We start from the raw sequence: 19,948 nt of genomic DNA, 5'->3' as shown, positions 1-19,948 counted from the left end.
CTATATTCCTTTGGGCTTCTCTTTCTTCTGCCATGTCTCTGCCCCCTCGGTCCCTTGATCCTCTCTCTTCTCTGGGCCATGTGTAAGTCTACACAGGCTCTAGATGAATCACATCCCCAGCTCCACGAAGCACCCTGAAGATTGAGGGTTGGTTCTATGCTAATTGCTCACCAGCATCCGATTTTTTCCCTTTTATTAACAGAAAGTGAAGGAGAAATAAGGAGCTTAGTGGGCAAAGATGGAGGGAGAATGCTGTGAACCTCCAAACATTAACAATTTTATCCCATCGCGTGTAAATTAAAGTGTGTACATTAAACTTTGTAGAGTTCATCTATGGAATGGCTTCAGTTCCCAAATAGTCTTACCGTCACCTTTCTTATAAAGAATTACACTAAAGCATTCCCTTTAGGTAGTAAGGGGATAACTTAAGCAAGTGAGTGCAAAAAAACATTTTTTTTTTCTTATTTTCCTAGTGCCCCAACTATATAGAGTAAATAATGAGGACTTATAAAATTGCTTCCCTTCCAGGGTGTAGGCTGGGCCATGTAAAATGGATAAGATAACATTTTACATCAGTGAATTAAAAGAAAAGGCATTGCTCCATATAACACCTGGCACATAGTAAGGCTCAATGAGAGGAGAATCTAGAGCAGTGGTTCTCAGCCTTGGCTGCACAGTGGAAGCACTAGGGGTACTTGAAAAAAAAAAAAAACAAAACGAAAACATCCCCGGTTCACTTCCCTAGAAATTCTGATGTAATTGGTCTTAGGTGTGGTCTGAGTGTTGGCATTTTTACAAGCCCACCAGGTGATTCTGTTGTACAGCCAAAGTTTAGAAACACACGCTGGTGTAGAGGGAAACTCTGGGTTCTTCTCTACTGTTTTCCTTCTGATCTTTACAGGGATGCCATATCATCTTTGACTCAGTCATGGGTTTGGAGGGTCAGGAGCTGATCATTTGAGATGAAATTTTATATTATTCTAGATGTGGTAGACGTGGTCTACTACATGTTACAAAGTTGAATGTGTGTGCCATGTGCATGTGCACACATATGTGTGATGAATTTCTTGTGAGCCCTTTGAAGCTCCATGTCGTTAGCAGGGTACCCTACACTTAGAAATTTGGAAGCCTTCCTTTAAGTAACACTCTTGTTTTGTGCACAAATCCAAAATAAAAGTGACAGTAATTAGTAGCATAAATCAACAAGCAGAATGTAGCAACCAGTATAGAGAGGCTGGCCTGACAGTCCTCAACGATACTTTTATATTTATATATCCACTATGCTCAAGATTAGTTTATTAATTCTGTAGCAAGTTAAGGGAGTGGAAGCAGCTGGTAATCATTCATTCATTTATATATTTTCATTCAACAACCATCTGCTGAATGTCTTGTATGTGCCAGGCCCTGGTTAGGGTTGGGGACTCAATATTGAATATGACTGCACAGCCCCTGTTCTCAGCCTAGTGGGAGAAAAGATAAGTAAATGAGCGATTGCGCTCAGTGTGAATGTGCAGTAATGGGAGAGCACAGGATGCTGTGAGAGCACATAGTTGGGACATCCAATCCAGGCATGGTTGGTAAGTTAGGGGGTGGCTATGGGGAAAGTCTCTTGGGAAACATAACTCTGGGGAGAGTGGCAGCCATGGAAATAAACCACTTGGATTTCCCTTCAAGAAAGAACGTACTGCTCAGCTTCTAGAAATGCAGCTATCTGATAGCATCCAGCTGTTAGGCTCTCAGGATTAGCCTTAGCTTTCAAGCTGACCCCACATTCTTATAGGCAGGGGGAGCAGCTTTGTTCCACTCTCGGACATTGTGTGCAGAGAGTGGAGTGGATAGTAGAAGGAAAGGGAGGAGAGAGAGGTAAGCAAGGAGTATTGTAGCCCAGATCATGGGGGACCTCGTAGGCCATCATAAGAACACTAGCTTCTACTCAAAGTGATATGGGGTTAGAGGAGGGCATTGAGTGGGCGCTGGCATAAGCTAATTCATGTTCGATTCAAGTTCTTAGCCTTTGATTTTGCTCCAGCCCACTTCCTTCCCTTCTGTCAATGACATCCATCCCTCCAGGGGACTGCCAGCCCTCCAGGGACTTGCACCTAGCAAAGCAATACATCTTCAGAGTGACTCCTAGTCTGACAGATTAGAGCAGCTGCTGTGCAGTGGGAGTTTTAAAGAAGCTGAAGATTTCATTTCTAAGTTCAAGAGTGTGATGTTCTTATAGATGAGATTATGTGAATTTTTTGTGTGCCCAAAAGTTGTAGAGGTTATGGAACATCAAGGCTAGGACATAACACCAGATGACATCCCAGAAACTTTTTAGGGTGACAGGTAAAATAACTGGTTTTTCTCCTTGGGGAAAGAACCAACCTCTCTAATTGTCCTCCAAGTTAGACTGGCCTTCCCTGACTTGTGAAACCTGGTTATCAGTGAGCTTGGCAGGAAAGGTGGCCATGAAAAGGTCCTGGTTGGTGTATAAGCCCAAATTTGGAGCATGAGTATTTATTTTCTATTCTCTGTCCTCTGAAGATTTCCATGTAGAGAGCTGACCTGGGGCAAGGTAACAATCCAGGCAAAAAGGGAATAATTTAGAAGAAAATTAATTCCTCCCTTGAGGAACAATTTCTATTTACGAATTTTAAAATATGTTTTGTGTTTTATTTCACTATTTCCTAGGATTTCATTCCTCTAGCTGAACTTAAAGCTGTCTTCAGAAGGCCCATGACTTCTCATTCAACTGCAGATTCTCATTCAACTGCAGCTTCTCATTCAACTGCAGCTTCTCATTCAACTGCAGAATACATACCGGGACTGGATGTGCTTGGAAGTCCACTTTCCAATAGATTTCTGTGACATCAAAAACAACTATTTTCAACACCACCTGGTCCCAGAGTTTTGGGAAGGTCAGTGCTGGGAATGAGATCAGATCGGTTCTTGTCTGCAATTCTCTTCTTCACCTGGGTCTCTGAACTAACCTGGCCTTGACAATTCCTGGTCCCCACATGCCACAATGAAGACCGTGATTATGGCCACCACCATCATTATAAAAATAAATAAAAGAGATACTTAAAATGGTCAAAACTGATGATTCACACATGTTAATGGTGAATAAACATAGAAAAGTATTTTAGCATCGCTAATAATCAATGAGGAAGAAGGAGAAGGAATGTAGGGCAGGTAAAAGCAATAAAGTTGCAAACAACCAAAATGGCCCCCAACAGGCAATTGGTTAAATCTGGATACTATGGAATATCTTGGAAATTTCTGTTAACAAAAAAACTGTATCGGCATCATAAAATATCAACTAATCAGGTCACAAACTATATATGCAAATATGTTCTTAGCTTTCAAAATAAAAGCATTTAAAAAGAATACTCTCCAAATATCAACAATATTTATTTTTGGAAGTGTAACTATGAATAATTTTAATTTTTCCAAATATTTTTCTGTAATTTCCAATTTTCTAGAATAAACGTGAAACAGGAAAGCCAAATCAAAGTAAATTTTAAGAAAAAATAAAAGAGATATTAAAATTATACACAATTTTTTCCTATAGTATAATTTTCACAGAAAAAAATGTTTGAGAAAATATTTTTAGGAAGTCATCTAATATTGCTGTTGGCTTTTCCTCACAAGAATATGATGTGATGGCAATAAAAAGTTGTTCAGAAAGTTATGATTTAAATGGTTAGACTGGTTTCAGTGAACTTCAGGGTCAGCTCTACAGTTTAATCATATTGTTTTTACTGGCTACCAAGGCTAAAGAAGTATAGGTACAGCTGCTATAATTTCTTAGTTAGTGGGAAGTGGTACATTTAAAGTACACAAATCCATTCTCTTTGCAGCCCTCTATCACTTCCATTGCAAATGGAGAAAAATAGAGGAAAACTGAAGAATCATTTAGTTAAGATGACAGAAAAGAAGAAAGGAAATAAGGGTGGTGGGGGGAAGGGTGGGCAGGGGCCTTTGGAGAGCACGCAGCACTTGCAAGATCCTATAAATGAGAGAAAAGCAATAATGGGGACAGACATTTACTAAAACTTTCCCTGTGTTTTGTAACCTGAAATTTCCAAGACATTCCACTGTGTCCAGATATAACCAATCGCCTATTGTGGGCCATTTTGGTTTTTTACAATTTTATTGATATTGCCAGCCCTATATTCCTGCTCCTTGAACTCTTTGATTATTAGTGATGCTAAAATACTTTTAGATGTTAATATTTGTGAATCATCCTTTCTCTGAGCCTGGACTCAGTTCTAAGTCCTTCTCCCACATGATTTCATTCCCTACTCATAGAACATAGAAATAGGTGTCATCTTCTCCACTTCACAGATGAAGAAACCGAGACTCAGAGAACTAACTTGCCCATGATTATACATTCTAGTAAACAATGAAGCTGGAAATGCAAACTACCTTCTTAACTCATTCTGAAATTACATGTGTGTATGTGTGTTTGCATGTGAGTGCCCAATGAACATGACTTTGTCAAGGATGGAGTTTTCCTCATCCAGTCACCTGGAGCTCAGAGAAGTGAATTGACTCACTCGTGGCCATGGAGGCATCATGAGAACACAAGCCACCAATTAACAGTTTAAATCAATAAAGTGTAATTTGTGTTGGAGTTTCAAACTGACTGGGCAAAAGCTTTGAGATGGAATGCAGGCTTTGGGTGCTGGCAGCCATTATGGGAAAGAGAGAATCATGAAAAACAACAGAAGGTATGGAAAATGATGCCTTTGAGAAGCTAGTCTATGGGAAAATTTTGGGGTGTGCTGACAAGGGAGTATCATCATCCAATTAGCAGCTCCTCACAGTACCCAAGATTCCCATTTTCCTAGGATCTGGGGAGTGGGAATTCTGAAGGGCAGATCAGAGAGTCTTACTGCTTCAGGACAAGGACAGCCAAGGGAAAGTCTTCAGTATTTGGAGAGATACAGAATCAAGTGGAATTAAGAAGAAAAATTCAGATTTAGAAAGCCAGACAGAAGAAGGAAGGGGCTGGACTCTAATAACTGCCCTCATCCTAAGATGGGCGTTCTTTAAAAATGTCCCAGTAGTCCTCACACTCTTGTAAAGTCACTTCTCCACATCACTGACTTGAGAGTAGTGCTGCTGGTGGTCAATCCGTAGGCAGGGAGACGAAAAATTATAGAGCAAGAACTTCAGTACCAAGAACATGGTCTCAAAGAGGGTCTTCATCATCCCCTTTTGTATCTTTCTGATGATTTATTGCAAGACTTACGGCTCTTCCATGTGAAAGCATGGCATTTGATATCAGCTAATGGTAGAAGCATTACAGAGAACACTTTCCAGGGAAGCTGTTTAATGATGATTACAATCAGTGCATTTGAATCTTAGATGACCTAGTGAGTCACTGTCCTCTGTAATTTTATAAGACTCATTTTTAGACTATGAGTCTTTAAACCTCCTATAGGACCTAAGGTGGTGTCTTGCTCACAAATACGAGGTGAATGAAAGACAGACATCCAGGTGTCTTTCCAGGGCTATGTTGGAGAATTCAAAACCTATCTTCCTACAAATGCAGTTTGTTTTCGTTCCTTTCAAGTGTCTTCTCTGGATTTGCACATTGGAACTCCTCAGTCACCAGTGTGTGCCTGTTATTCAGTAAGTACCAAGAAATTTCCCTTTGGTTGGTTTTCACTCTCCATGGCCAAGTCTAGTCATCAGAGAAATGTTTCAAATAAATTTAATAGATTTTGTCATCTCTGTTTGATGCAGAATGTCTGAGAAGATGCCGGAGCTAGACACCTCCAATTGCAAACACGGCCCAATTACAAATAAATCTACAAATGAATCACTTTCTAGTTTTTGCATGCTGGGTGTTTCATATGCAGAGTTGACACTATTGGCTCTTCCTCAGTAAGATATACATCTCAAGTAGTTTTTGCAGTGTGATGGATTGACCTGGCCTGATAGATAATATGATGGAGTGACTATACCATGGACAGAATCATCACTATCTCCTGCCAATCTTTCACAATTGTAAGTTTTCTTATTTGTTCACTACAAATGTTGATATAGATTAAAAATCATTTACACTTTTTTATTAGCCTAGGAATTTTTGACCACCTTCCATGAGCCAGGTATTATGCGATGCCCTTTACATATAACCTTTCATCTCTCTATTATTCTATCTTATAGTAGAGGGAGCAGGGTTTCAGAGACACTAAGTAGATTGTCTGAAGCCAAACCTCTCTTAAATAGCAGTTAGGATGTGAATAAAAGTCTGTCAAAATTCAAATTTTTGTTATTTCTACTACACCGTCATTCCTTGGTCACATTCCCAGTTGGATGGAAGGAGTTTGCTATGTAGACTATCATCCCCAAACTGCCTTTATTATGGAACCATATCAAAGACTTGTACAAAAATCTAAATAAATAATGAAGACTGCATTCTCCTTTTTTTTTTTTTGAAGTTATTATTTAATGACACAGGAAAATAACATGTTATAAAACAAGCTGGTTACAAGTAGTAGGTAGATGACTTCGTTTTTGATAAAAAATTAAAAAGCATGAACTTGCATATAAAAATTAGATTAGGTACAAAATGCCAATCGTATTTACTTCTGCTCAGTAATTAAATATTCCTCCCTTTGTTTTTGTCTTTTAAAAAACATTACTTCTGGAATTGAAAAACAAAAAGGAAAATATGATTCTGGAGAGAGTTACTAAACACGAGGAATTAGGAATCCAAGAAGCCAAACCGGGAGCCCAGCAGTCAAGGTTGGAAGCCCAGAACACGTCTCACCAGTGTGATAATGGCCAAGCCCGGAAGTGGAAGATTGTTCTTTTCTTTTCCTACTGGAATATTCTTTACCAAACAGTTTTCTCTACATTAGATATTAGCACACTTACATTTAATGGGATTCTATGATTAACTGGCACAACAGCAAAGTGATGCTAGAAACTTTCGTTTTGAATTGCTACAAAATCTATTATTTTGTAGTTATATATTATACAAAACACACTAGAAATCAAGTGCTCCTACAACAAAAAACCCATCTAACTTTGCTGTTTCTTTCTGACTTTGTTCATTTTCAATCTTCACAACAAATGTGTTTCTTTGTTTCGGGGACTGGAAGAGGTAATTTTTCTCAGAAAGAAGCAAACATTAATATGTGCTAGGCACTGTCTGATGGCTTGGCTCTAAGACAAGGCAGTTGCCCGTGTACTGTACAGAGCAAAAAGGCTCACCAAAATCCAAACCACCTTGAGTTAAAGAAATCTGAATGAGGAGCATCACCATTCTTTGTATGCGTGTTTTTAAAGTCTTTGCTGTGTTACCAAATGAAGAAATGCGTGTATTATACCTCTATTGATGTAAACGAGGCTCAAACATCTCAATTCCACCCTCTTCCTACCCCACACCCATCAGATGTTATGACTGTTAGTGACACTTTATTCAAATTACAACCTGTAGTTTTAAAAAACAAAACACCTGAGAAAGGCTCATTGCTTTAAAATCAAGAATCTATAAAAGAAATGCCACCCTAATCCTAAGGTGCTTCTTAGGTATTTTCCAAAGCTCTTTGCTCTTTCATACTACAGCATTTTCAGGAGGAGTCATTAGGTACTCTCAATGTCCAAGAAATAACTGAAAACAAAAAATAACCTGAGACTCTTTTCTGCATGACCACCAGCTTCCCAGTACACCAGGTCACCTTTTACAGCAGTGAGCAAAGCAACCCATGCCACAGAAATCTTCACAAACCGAGAAGGAAAGGTACAAAAAGAATTATAGTAAAACAATAACATACATTTGTGTGTATGATGGAGAGAGATTTAAAATTAAAGTATTATAACATCACAAGAAACAGCAGACATTCCTTGCTCTGTCCTTGGGCAACCAAGAAAATTAAAACCTGTTTTATGTCCCAAAAATAAAAGAGACTTGATAGAAGTAACAGTGCTCAGTGCTTGCAACCCAAGTCAATTTATACTCTTGTCAGACCAGTCCAAATTCCAAATGCTACAAAAATCCTGTTAGATCAAGGGGTAAAAATTCATTTTAGTACAAAGTTACTCAAGATAAAGAAAGGCACGTCTTAGGTGAGAGAACTGCCTGCTGCAGATGACTTTTTGCTAATGTGTTTAAAGATTATGGACTTCTCAACTTTCTTAGTTTTCTGGTAGCCAAATCCTCCTTGCTTTTTCTGCTTGCCTTCATTGCTGTTCATGTTCAGACCAACAAAGGGAGGCACCTTGAAACCAAATGACAGAGCAACTTGAGGCAAATTTAAGTTATTGACATTGAAGATCTGTTTCAGAGAGTAGGAATCATAGGCTCATATGTATGACTTATATGCTTCTTCAGCTGACTTATGAAGGAAGTAGTTCTTTTCAATCAGTTTCTCAAGTTGAGACTGAGTGTCTTAAATTTTAGACCAGGAAAAGTCAAATTCACTTAATGGAACCTTGGATTGTTTCAAGTAATGAAGGAAACCCTATTCTTCTGGGTGCAAAATGAGCAAGGCATGGTCTCCCCATTTAGGTCTCTGGCTGTTCTCCCCACACGATAAATATATTTCAGGGTCATCTGGAGGGTCATACTGAAGAATCCAGTTGACTTCAGGAATGTCCAGTCCTCTTGCTGCCACATCCGTACACAATAGTGTTCCCGAATCTGCGTTGCGGACCTAGAAGAATGTGGTTGTACACTTATTTTGCTTTTGCTTTCCATGAATGGCCAAGACAGCAAATCAATGTAGTTCAGCAACTCGTAGTGGTATTTCACGAACATACACGATGAAAAGAAGACCATGAGCTTCTTCTTTTGGTTCTTCTTAAAGAATGTAAAGAGCAGAAGAATCTCTTTTCAGAGGGACAAATGACATATCCCTGCTCAAGACCATCCACTGTCACATTAGCTTATTAGCTTTATCATCATCAACATCAACATACAGTGGCTCCTTTTTCAGAGAAATCCTTGCCTGGTCCTCAACTTTTTGAGTTTAGGTGGCAGAACAGAGCATAGTCTGTCTGCATGTTGGCAAAAGTTTAAAAATTTGCTTTAATTTATCTTCAAACCCAACATCCAAGATACAATCAGCTTCATCAATAGCCAGACACTCCAGGTTTTTATACATAAACCCCGGGGTATACTGCATATGGTCCAGCAGACGGCCTGGTGTGACCACAATGATGTAGATCCCATTAGCAAGTTTCTATGCTTCAGCAGATCTGTTACTGCCACCTATTATCAACCCATAGGTGTGCACATGGTGAGTCATTACCTCCTTAAGAACACCAAAAATTTGCATGGCTAGTTGTCTAGTAGGTGACAGAATAAGGACCCCTGTTCCATCCTTGGGCATGAACTTTAACTTAACAATGAGTTCAACCGCAGAGATGAAAAAAGCCAGGGCTTTACCACTGCCTGTTTTTACAGCTGCTAGAAGATCCCTGCCTTCCAGAAGTGGTCTGATACTTTTATGTTGAATTTCAGCCATTTTTATAAAGCCCATTTCTTTTGTTGCCTTCAGAGTGTTTTCATTGACAAGGTTACAAAGAGAAGCAAATGAAGTATCCTCAAAAGCTCCTGTCAGTCCCAGGGGCAGGCTGGGCACCTCACTGTCATCTTCATCATTATCTAGCTTCTCCACATTATTTTCTGTTTCTTTAGGAGTCTTGGCACTTTCTTCTTCAGATTCCCCTTTGTTTTCAGTTTTTGTTTTTTTTGTATCAGGCCCAGCATCATTCACCAGTTTTCTCTTTTTCTTCTTCTTTTTCTTTTTTGATTCTGAATTGGGAGACTGCATTTCTGTATCTCCATTGGTTCACATGGTGGATTTCTGGGGAGATTTTTTAACTTTTACATTTTCCACTATTTCTTGAGAAATGTCTGCATTTTGAGTTTCTGATAAGGCCGCATTTATAGAATGTTTTGATTTTTTAACCTTTCTATCTCTCGTTGTTTCTTCAGACACATCTCCATTTTGAGTTTCTGATAGGGTCAGATTTGAGGCCCCCTACAACTTTAGATTTTGCTGCCACAGTTTGAGGTTCCGCTTCTCCATCTTCTTGCTCAGGAGTTTCATCATCTGGTGAGACATGCTGTCCAAGCAGTGCCTAGACTGCCGGGCCACACAGTACGGCTCTGCATTCCCATTCTTTACATATTTGTTTTGCTCCTCAAAGAACTCCATGAACCCAAGGTGTTGGTTGATGGAAGCCTCTGGTCATCCCAACTGAATCTCCATTCCATCTGGGAGCAAGGGCCCCCAAAAAGCATTAAGTAGAAAGTTGCTTCTCCAAGACTCAAATACCAAGCAGCTATTTTCTTCCAGAGTTGAGGAAGGTTTTCCGAATGTTTCTTTAAAATTGCTCTGAAAATCTGAATCCAATGGAATAAACTAGATAGGGCTGTTGATTGTGGAGAACATCTATCACCGACTTTAAACCTTTTCTCTTTCTAAAAATTCTTTTTGACATTGTAAAAACAATATATGCTTATTGCAAAACATTAAAACAATACAGAGGTGCATAGATATAATAGTGAACGTTCTCGGTAGCTTCTTTCACTCACTCCCATTTTAGGAGGTAACTGTTAGGAGGTAATATTACCACCTTAGGAAGTAACTAGATTTGTATATCACAAGATCTTTTGTGAGCTTTTATATCCCACCTCTATACACACCTGCATATGCATGCACACATGTACACAGTTACATGCCTTTTCTTTTATACCAAAAAATGAGAGCATACTCTAAATTTCATTATGCAGCTTGCAACTTAATACACCACACATAGATTTGTATGTCCATCCGTCATAATTCCGTCGGTTTATCACTCATAATGGGAGTAACACTGTTGTCCCCTTTCTTACCTTGTAAGTTTGCCGTGAGGATTAATCATATGTTCAAAGGTACGCAAGGACAGTGGTATTAAAAAATGGCACAGAAGGCTTTGAGATGGCCATTGATGTATTATTTTACAGAGACATAATACAGATTATGTGATGGGCTTCAAGAGTAAGGATGAAGAAGTAATTTCTTGTTTTCCCCCTCTGAATGGGACACTTCGTGATCTGCATATTATAAAAAACATGAAAGTGAGGTCAGACTTGGCAGGGAAATTGCTGGCTACAAGCTTTTAGGACAATTAAAAAACAGCAGGATCATTCTGGCACAAGCTTCAACCAGTTGGCAGAAAAATGCCTCTTCTGCTCCTACGGTGACTGGCAATTCTAAGTAAATGGCTAAAATTGCCTTTCATGTCTGCCGGCAACTTCTTTCCTGAAGTCTTTGAGTCTTGTTGAATTTGCTTTGATAATGAGTATCTTCTCTATTAGGGTAAATTTGACATGCATAAGGATTATTTCAACTCTGAAAGGACAGAAATTCACTTGTTTCCAGAATTAGGAATACTTGAAAATTTGCTCAAGTCTAAAAATGAATTTTTCCCTAAAAGTTTTCTTCTTTAAGACTCTGTTGCCATATACAAAGACTGTATTTTATATGATTCGTGACACACTAATAGGCCTTTTGAAATATTAAAAATAGCTCCCAAACCCCTGTGATTTTCTTTGGTGAAGTCCAAGGACTTGGAACCCCAGTTAGGGCATTATTAACTTAAAATATTCCTACTCACTTAAATTATAAGCTGTCAATAAATATCACTTCTCTTTTAACTTCAATTCACAGTTTGCCCTGAGACTACATTACTGACCATACGCCTTCCACCCCTGATATCTAGCCAAGGCAGCATCCATAATTGCCTGTTGGCTTGCCTCTGAGAGCCCAGTGTTGGACAGCCTGTATAGTAGAATGGTTGAAAGCAGTCTTTGGAGCTCCAAGGGCTCTGCACATTTGCTTGAGTTCCCATAACATGGTGGAGATGGTAGCACCTACCTCAGAAAGTTGTTAAATTAATTAATCAGCCCATATAATAAAGCACCTAGAATACTGTCTGGCCCGTAAAGTGTCATTATTACTGTATCTTTTGTATTTAAAGTCATTCTCTTTAACTGTTGTTATTGGGATGAGGTCAGTAGCTTTTTATGCTTCTGGGAGAGGAAAACCTCTTCATCTTGTTCCCTGCATCATAACAGAAACAAAGAGGAAGAAGATGATATAAGTTCAGTAAATCTTCCCTTCATATTTGGTCAGATAAGAGCAGGGGCTTGGAGCCAGGCTGCCTGGCTTGACCACTTAACACTAGCAAGTTTCTTAACCTCTCCAGCCTCAGTGACTTTATCTGTATAAAGGGGATAACAATTGCCCCCGATCACAGGGCTGTTGGGAAAACCAAGACAGTGTGAATAACAGACTTACACATAGTGAGTGCACAGTATAGACAGCAAGTAAGTTAATTCTGAGGCAACAGATTCAAGTCTACTACTACTGAGCTCCGACTATGTGTATATTCTATATAGGGACTGCATTTAACAATATTCCCACAAGGAACACACATTATCTTCACTTAACTGATAAGGAGACTAAAGCTTTGAAAGGTTAAATGGCATGCAGCAGTTCTCCTGTTAGAAGGCAATAGAGCTGAAATGTGACGCCAGGTCTTCTGATTCACAGGCTAGTGTTCTTTCTTCTAAACCCCTGGATATCTCTGTGAGCCACGCATATCTGATTACCCCAAGGATTCTCAGGGTCAGCAGTAAATAGGGTAGATAGACCATCAGTCCCTGCCTTCTGCTTACTGCCAGAAACCTTTCCAATTATTTTTGTATGACCAACACATATGTAAATGCCCAACATGCTTTAAACAGTTAAACAATAAAATATAATTTTCCCATAATCCTACTCTTGGATTCTTTTCTCTCAAAGTTTCATAGACTTTCTTAGAATGTCTAAATGACCCTCAGAATGTTTTTCACCAGAAAGGTTTTGTTGTTTTTTTCCCCACTGATTCCAAAACAGTGAGTTGATTCCTCTTCTTCCTGGAAGTCTTTCTAGGTCATTACAAATAGCATTTTTCTTTATAGTTCTCAAGTGACCTTTAGTGCAAACATTTCTTTCTTCTTCCTGGGGTGGGTTCTGACATCATTCTCCAGGAACACAAAGGCCTCCACAAGGTTGATTTATCCTGCTGAGACTCTGGAAAGGGTCTCTTCTCCTCTGACCACATCTTAATTCACAATTGAGGGAAAAATATTTAGCAATGAGTCTCTTTCCCTGTTTTCTTTGAGCTTGGTTTTTAAAAGTCAGTTATTCTAACATCTGCTTGGAACATTTTATTGTCCCTAGTCAGAAGTATGGTTTTGTATTTTTTAGCCAATTATTTCTTATCTTTGGTTACTTTTGCTCTTTTTTAATTCAAATCAGCCAGCATCTGTTCCCAGGATTCAGTGCCAAGGTGCCACCCAGTTTAGGAAAGCTAATCTTTGATCTTTTTCTTTTGCCTCTTCTTGGTACCACACACTAGTTTTCATCCCCAATTCCCCCACATTCTCATACCTCCCTTTGCAAATTCACTTGAGATTTTAAAAAGAAAAGAAAACTTTAAAAGGAGAGCTAAGATGATTGTTCAGATAAAATGCTGAATCCAGACAGCCAAAAGCTGTGTGGTTTTCTCTGAGTTTGCTCTGTTCTGCCTGGATGTTGTGTGGCTTAATGGGGGGAGAAGCTGCCAGCTTGGAACAGAGCAGAAGGATTTTCAGCATCAGCTCCTCCCATGTCGTGGGTCTCTGGTAAGTTTCCCAGTCTTTTGTTACCCAGGTAGCTTTTTCATGTCGTGGGCATAATGGTGGAAACCACCTCCATAGGCCAAATGGAAGGCACAACATTAATGTCAGGAGAGAGGCCCAGGTGGCTGCTTCCTTACTAAGACCAGTCTCTGATATTTGCAGTTACTTTTCTTTCACTTCTTGGTGCAAACAGGTTTTCTTTTAAACATAGCTAACAATGATTTTGCAGTTTCACACTGACATAAAATTTTTGTCCAGCTTTTGAAGGAAATCTATTTATGCATGATGAGTCTTCTGAATTCTAAATCACTGTTATAGACATTTTTAAAGAGAGAGGGTTGTATAACACATGTAAGATGGAGTAACAAAACAGTTTTTAAAAGTGCTTAGGCCAGGCACGGTGGCTCATGCCTATAATCCCAGCACTTTGAGAGGCTGAGGCGGGCGGATCACCTGAGGTCAGGAGTTCAAGACCAGCCTGGCCAACATGGGAAAACCTCATCTCTACTAAAAACTACAAAAACTAGCCAGGCGTGGTGGCAGGCGCCTGTAATCCCAGCTGCTTGATAGGCTGAGGCAGGAGAATCACTTGAACCTGGGAGGCAGAGGTTCCAGTGAGCTGAGATCGTGCCACTGTACTCCAGCCTGGGCAAGACAGTGGGATTTCATCTCAAAAACAAAAACCAAAAAACACCCCCCCCCACAAAAAAAGTGCTTTAAAAGTACTTTTTAATCACTTAGTCATTCAATCAACAAACATTTATTTAGTGCCTTACTCTGTCAGATGCTACATTAGATCCCAGCAATACAGTAGCAAGGAAAAAGACACACAGTCCCTGTCTTCCTGGGGCTTAGAGCCCAGGTGTCTTCTGCCACCACAGCAGGAGTTTGAATAAGAGTTGTGACTTTTCTAAGTCAAATGTAAAGCTTGACACTTGTCTTGAAACCACGTGAAAAGCCACAGGACAATGGAAGAGAAAAAGATGTAAAAAAAAAAAAAAAAAAAAGATTCTGTGGTTCCCAGGAGGATTTTTATCTCCTGAGCACTTTCCTAAGCAGGTGGACTTTTTTATCCAGGGCCATGACCCTGAATACAATAATTCCTTCTATGGTGTGGAGATCAGTGACCAGCCAAAAATAAGGGCTAGCAAACTACTTCCAGTAGTCAAATCCAGTCTACCACCTGTGTTTGCATGGCCTATGAGCTAAGAATAGTTTTTACGTTTTTACATATTTGAAAGAAATCAAAAGAATAATAATATTTTGTGAAACAGGAAAATGATATAAAATTCATATTTCAGTTTCCATAAATAAAATTTAATGGGAACATAGCCTGGCCCATTCATTTAAGTATTGTGTTATAAGGGCAGAGTTGAAGAGTTGCGACAGAGACTGTATAGTTGGCAAAGCCTAAAATATTCATTTAAAGAAAATGTTTTTTGACCTCTGGTGTAGAAAACTTTCTGGTGCTGTCACTTCACACTTGGCCGTAGCCATCTCCTTAATTGTTAAGAGACACAGCAACCCCAAACAGCCATCTTCCTTTGTATTGCATGAAATACAGGGTAAGCCGTAGGAACAGCAGAGAATGGGACGTTGATAAGCAGGTTTGAATTTTCTTAAGCCACAAACTTGAGTGTGCAAACTAGATAATATTATTTTGTATAATGTAACTTAATTTACTTAACATTATAACATGCAACATTAATCATTTCTAGAAAACCTCTGTGTTTTCTCAGTCTTTTCATGTTAAAAATTCAGTTAATTCTGGATTTTCTCTATTGTCTTCCATCTCCTTTAGATGGCACCTGTGTGGGGTAGCCTACGTGGCATTCTGGCAAAGCCTGCCTCTCCTGAGAGGTATCCCGCCTCTGGTTACTAGCACTCCAGCAATGTTCATTACCTCACCTGGTCTTGCGGCTTTCTCTTATAATGTGCTTTTGTCACTTCTGCTGGATACCTGGGTTTATCAGTGCTCTGCTACTCTTGAACTCTTCTCGAGTATGTGGAAACTTTGCACTGCTCTTCCACATTTTCTCTGGGGTTGCTAGGGATGAGTAGCATCTGGCCTTCTCTGACCCTTCCCACCCGCCCCCAACAACCCAGGATTCTGGGATAGGAACCAGGTCTGTCTGACAATGTTCTTGCATTTAATACTGCCATCCCGCCTCTTCCCATAGCCAGCTTCTTGAGTGGAAAACGCCCCCAAGCGTGCTACTGCTCCCCCTGCAGTGGTGTCTCTTGAGTTAGAAAAACAGGATGTCTTCTCTTTCAGGGCCGTGATCTGAGGCCGGCTGGGAGGAGGGAGGAGGAGGCATCTGGTTGATAGCCCTTTACAAAAGGAACATACTTGTGCTTCCCAGCTCTGTGCATGCTCCAGCCAGCTCAAGCCCGACCTATTGGCTCTGCTTGATTCAGCAACTTCAGACTCTGGTTAGGCCAGATGGAAAATCAGTCCTGGAAAAACGAAAATGTGAAAAACTGTGGCAGAGAAGGTCATTCACTCCCTCATAAATCTAAACACACTAAGCCCATTGAAGGACTTGCCAGGAAAATGTGATATTCAGTTTTCTCTTCGGGTTCAATTTATCTTTACTGCTAAGTAGTCAAGTTGAATTAGATCCAGAACCAGATACAATTCTACCCTTTTTCTTAGAAGGGAGGGACCCCCACCTTCTTGTCAGTGAACTAGCTACTTCATCCTAAAGCCTGGTATTTCCTAAGTTAGAAATTCTAGCAGATCTTCTTTTAGGTTTCTGAACTCGGTGCACCCTAGGTTTCCTTTTCTCAGATGAATGAGTAATTGCATCTTTTCTGCAATGCCTCACTAAAGTTGAGAAACAGTTACTCAGGATTGCATTTCACTTCATTGAGTTTTGCTTTTTGCAGATGGCAATTTTTTCTGCATCTTATGATCTCCCTTGACCTGAAGCATAGCCCCATCTATCATCCTGCCCATTCAAGTTTGTAGTTTTGAAAGATGCATAATAAAATGGAATACAAGAAAGAGCACACCTGTCCAGGCGACTTGACCAAATGAACCCTCGTGTCAATGAAGGCATTAGAATAGGCCCTGGAATACCTTTACTTCCATGATATTACCACAATTGCATGTAAATATAAAACATGCAAAGCATTCCCCAGGCTGTTATTTGCAAGAATCATAGTTCCTATCCTATGAAGATAGGAGCAGAATAGAAGAGAGTAGTCCAGGTGTATTTCCTGCCTGAATGGCAAAGTGGAAATTGATGTATAATTTTCCATATGGAAACAACTTGTTTCCCCACACTCATTGCTTCAATAAGGACAGATGCCCTAAGGCAGACTCCTTCAGGATGGAGTGAGAGGCTGTTCTTCAGCTGCCTGTGGTAGTCTTACTATATCCTCACAGAGTCTTTGCTATGCCTCTCTTTAAGAGATGGAGCTTGATGTCTTTTGCCTGGAATGTGAGTGGGACTTAGTAACTCACTTTCTAATGTAGAGAATATGGTAGAGGTGACAGCACGTCACTTACAAAGACTAGGACATAAAAGATACCTCTGGCTTCCTCCTTGCTCTCTTTGGGATCTCCTACTCTGGAAGAAGCTGGTTGTCATGTCATGAGAACATTCAAGCAGTCCTATGGAGAAGTCCACATGGTAGGACCTGGGGCCTCTTGCCAACAGCCATGAGAGTGAGTCATGTTGGAAACAGCTCCTTCAGCCCCAGTCAAGCCTTCAGATGACATAGTTCTAGACAATATCTTAACTGAAACTGCATGAGAGACCCTGAGGCAGAGCCACCGAGTTAAACTATTCACAAATTCCTGACCCACAGAAGCTGTGAGATAATAAATGTTTGTTGTTTTAAATCTACAAAGCCAGAAATTATAGAGTAATTTGCCGTGCAGCAATAGATAATGGAGTCCCCCTTGGAGAATATTTCGTTGGTGGTGAAAATTTCATTCTATGAGTTATTTATGATATATACTTTTATGTTGAATGGTCATTTTTAAAAAACTAGTCTGCTTTCACAAGGAATAGGACTGATAAAATAAATATTCTTATTAGTTTATAATCTGAGCTGCTATAACTTGATCAAACATATTCCTAGACAATTTAGTGGATACACTTAAATGTTCCCTCTATGGATTACTTGAGTAAACAAAGAGAAAGTGGGGTCCAGACTTATCAACCCACTTCATTGTAACAACAGAGTTAAAAGGATATTGTGGAAGTTTTAAAATATGCATGAAAATTCTTTGACACCCTTCCCTTTGAGAGGTGGGAGTCTGTACCCTCTCCCTGGGAATCTGAGCCAACTATAGTGACTTGATTGTAATGAGTAGACGACTCTGTAGACAGCCCCAGCTGAAGTGTCAGTCAAGAGCCAGTATCAACAACCAGGCACAGGAGTGAATACACCTTCCAATGAGTTTTGTCCCAGTCATCAAGTAAGTTACTCCTCACTGTCAAGTTACCCCCAAGTTGTGACCCCATATATCATGGAGCAGAGACAAAGCATCCCCACTGTATTCTGGCCAAATTCTTGCCCCACACAATCCATGAACCTAATAAAATGGTTGTTTTATGTCATTACGTTTTGGGGTAGTTTGTTACATGGAATACCAACCTGAAGAGATGTATGGAAACAACTTTTCTTCATCTTTCAGATTAGTTGAAAACAATACAATTTGGAGACAAGAGCTAATTAGCAATTGAGTTAAGCTATGACCATTGAAAAGACTTAACTTGAGGGCAAAATGTAAGTTCAGTAGAAAGGTGGCAACATGAGAGCCCAAGCAGAGAAACATCCGTATGGTTTTTGCTCTATTGTTGTTTTCTTTTGCAAATTGCATATCTCTGAGGAGAATATTAAAGAGCTCGTTGGGCAGTGTAAATAGAGCTAGACACAGTAAGCATAAATTTTACCTTTGAGTTTTTCCCCCACTTAAAAAACATTTGCAATTACAAAAAAATTTAAACAGAGAAATACAGAAAGTAATGAGACATCTAAGTTTTCTCCTCTACCACCCAGAATTCACCCAAAGTTAACATTTTGGGACATTTTGTAGATTTTATTTATTTATTTATTTTTGAGACAGGGTCTCACTCTGTTGCCCAGGCTAAAGTGCAGTGATGTTATCTCAGCTCACTGTAACCTCTGCCTCCTGGATTCAAATGATCCTCCTGCCTCAGCCTCCCAAGTAGCTGGGATTACAAGCATGTGCCACCCCACCTGGCTAATTTTTGTATTTTTAGTAGAGACGGGCTTTCACCATGTTGGCCAAGCTGGTCTCGAACTCCTGTGATTCACCCGCCTCATGTGATTCACCCGCCTCATGTGGCCTCAAGTGATTCACCTGCCTCATACTGGGATTCCAGGCATGAGCCACTGCCTATTCTTAAGTAAGAAATAAGCTGCCAGATACATTTGTAGTTTCCTCCTTCTATCCAATTCCAATTTATTCCATTCCCAGAGGTAGCCACTATCCTGAAGTTAATGTTTCTCCTTTGCTTTCACCTTTTCATTACTTTAAGCATAAATAATTCTGAGGCTGGGCGCAGTGGCTCATGCCTGTAATCCCAACACTTTGGGAGGCTAAGGCAGGTGGATTACTTGAGCCCAGGAATTTGAGACCAGCCTGGGCAACATGGCAAAAGCCTGTCTCTACAAAAAATACAAAAAAAATTTAGCTGAGAGTGGTGGCATGCAACTGTAGTCTCAGCTATTCTGGAGGATAATGTGGGAGGATCATTTGAGCCCGCAAGGTCAAGGCTGCAGTGAGCAATGATAGCGCCACTGCACTCCAGCCTGAGTGACAGAGTGAGACACTCTCAAAAAAAAAAAAAAAAAAAAAAAGTAGAAGAAGAAATAGTTCTGAAAGTTATAAAGTTACCTTATAATTGCATTTATTGAGAGCTAGTTTTAATGATGCTGTCATCATTCAATAAGTTGATTTGGTGAAGACAAGACAGACAAATGTTTGCTCTCTCACTTACCAATGGATTAAAACTTCTAGGATACATGCTCTCCATCTAGTGGTAAAAACGGGATAACCATAGGTGCACTTATGTCTGATGTAGAGGAATGAACACACACCGAGGGCCTTCTGTGGACAGGACACTCCTCTGGTCTCTGTGTGGGAGACACAAATGAAGAGAAGACAGACTCTGGCCCTCAGGGTGCTAAATCTATGGAACATTGACCACGTGGTCAATAACCACATGAGGGACACAGAGGCCCAGAGAGGTCAAAGAACTTGCTCTAGGTCCAACAAGTAATTGACAAAGCCGCAAACCAAACTCT

The 19,948-nt window shown here is 39.9% G+C and overlaps 1 pseudogene; it reads right to left on the bottom strand.

Moving 5' to 3' along the window:
• Positions 1–6,459: 6,459 nt before the first annotated feature.
• LOC103216243 (ATP-dependent RNA helicase DDX18 pseudogene) overlaps positions 6,460–19,948 on the bottom strand; it is a 59,454-nt pseudogene continuing 45,965 nt past the window's right edge.

This window comes from Chlorocebus sabaeus, chromosome 9 (genome assembly GCF_047675955.1).
Source record: "Chlorocebus sabaeus isolate Y175 chromosome 9, mChlSab1.0.hap1, whole genome shotgun sequence".
Taxonomy (NCBI): Eukaryota; Metazoa; Chordata; class Mammalia; order Primates; family Cercopithecidae; genus Chlorocebus; species Chlorocebus sabaeus.
This window is presented reverse-complemented; position numbering and strand designations above follow the sequence as displayed.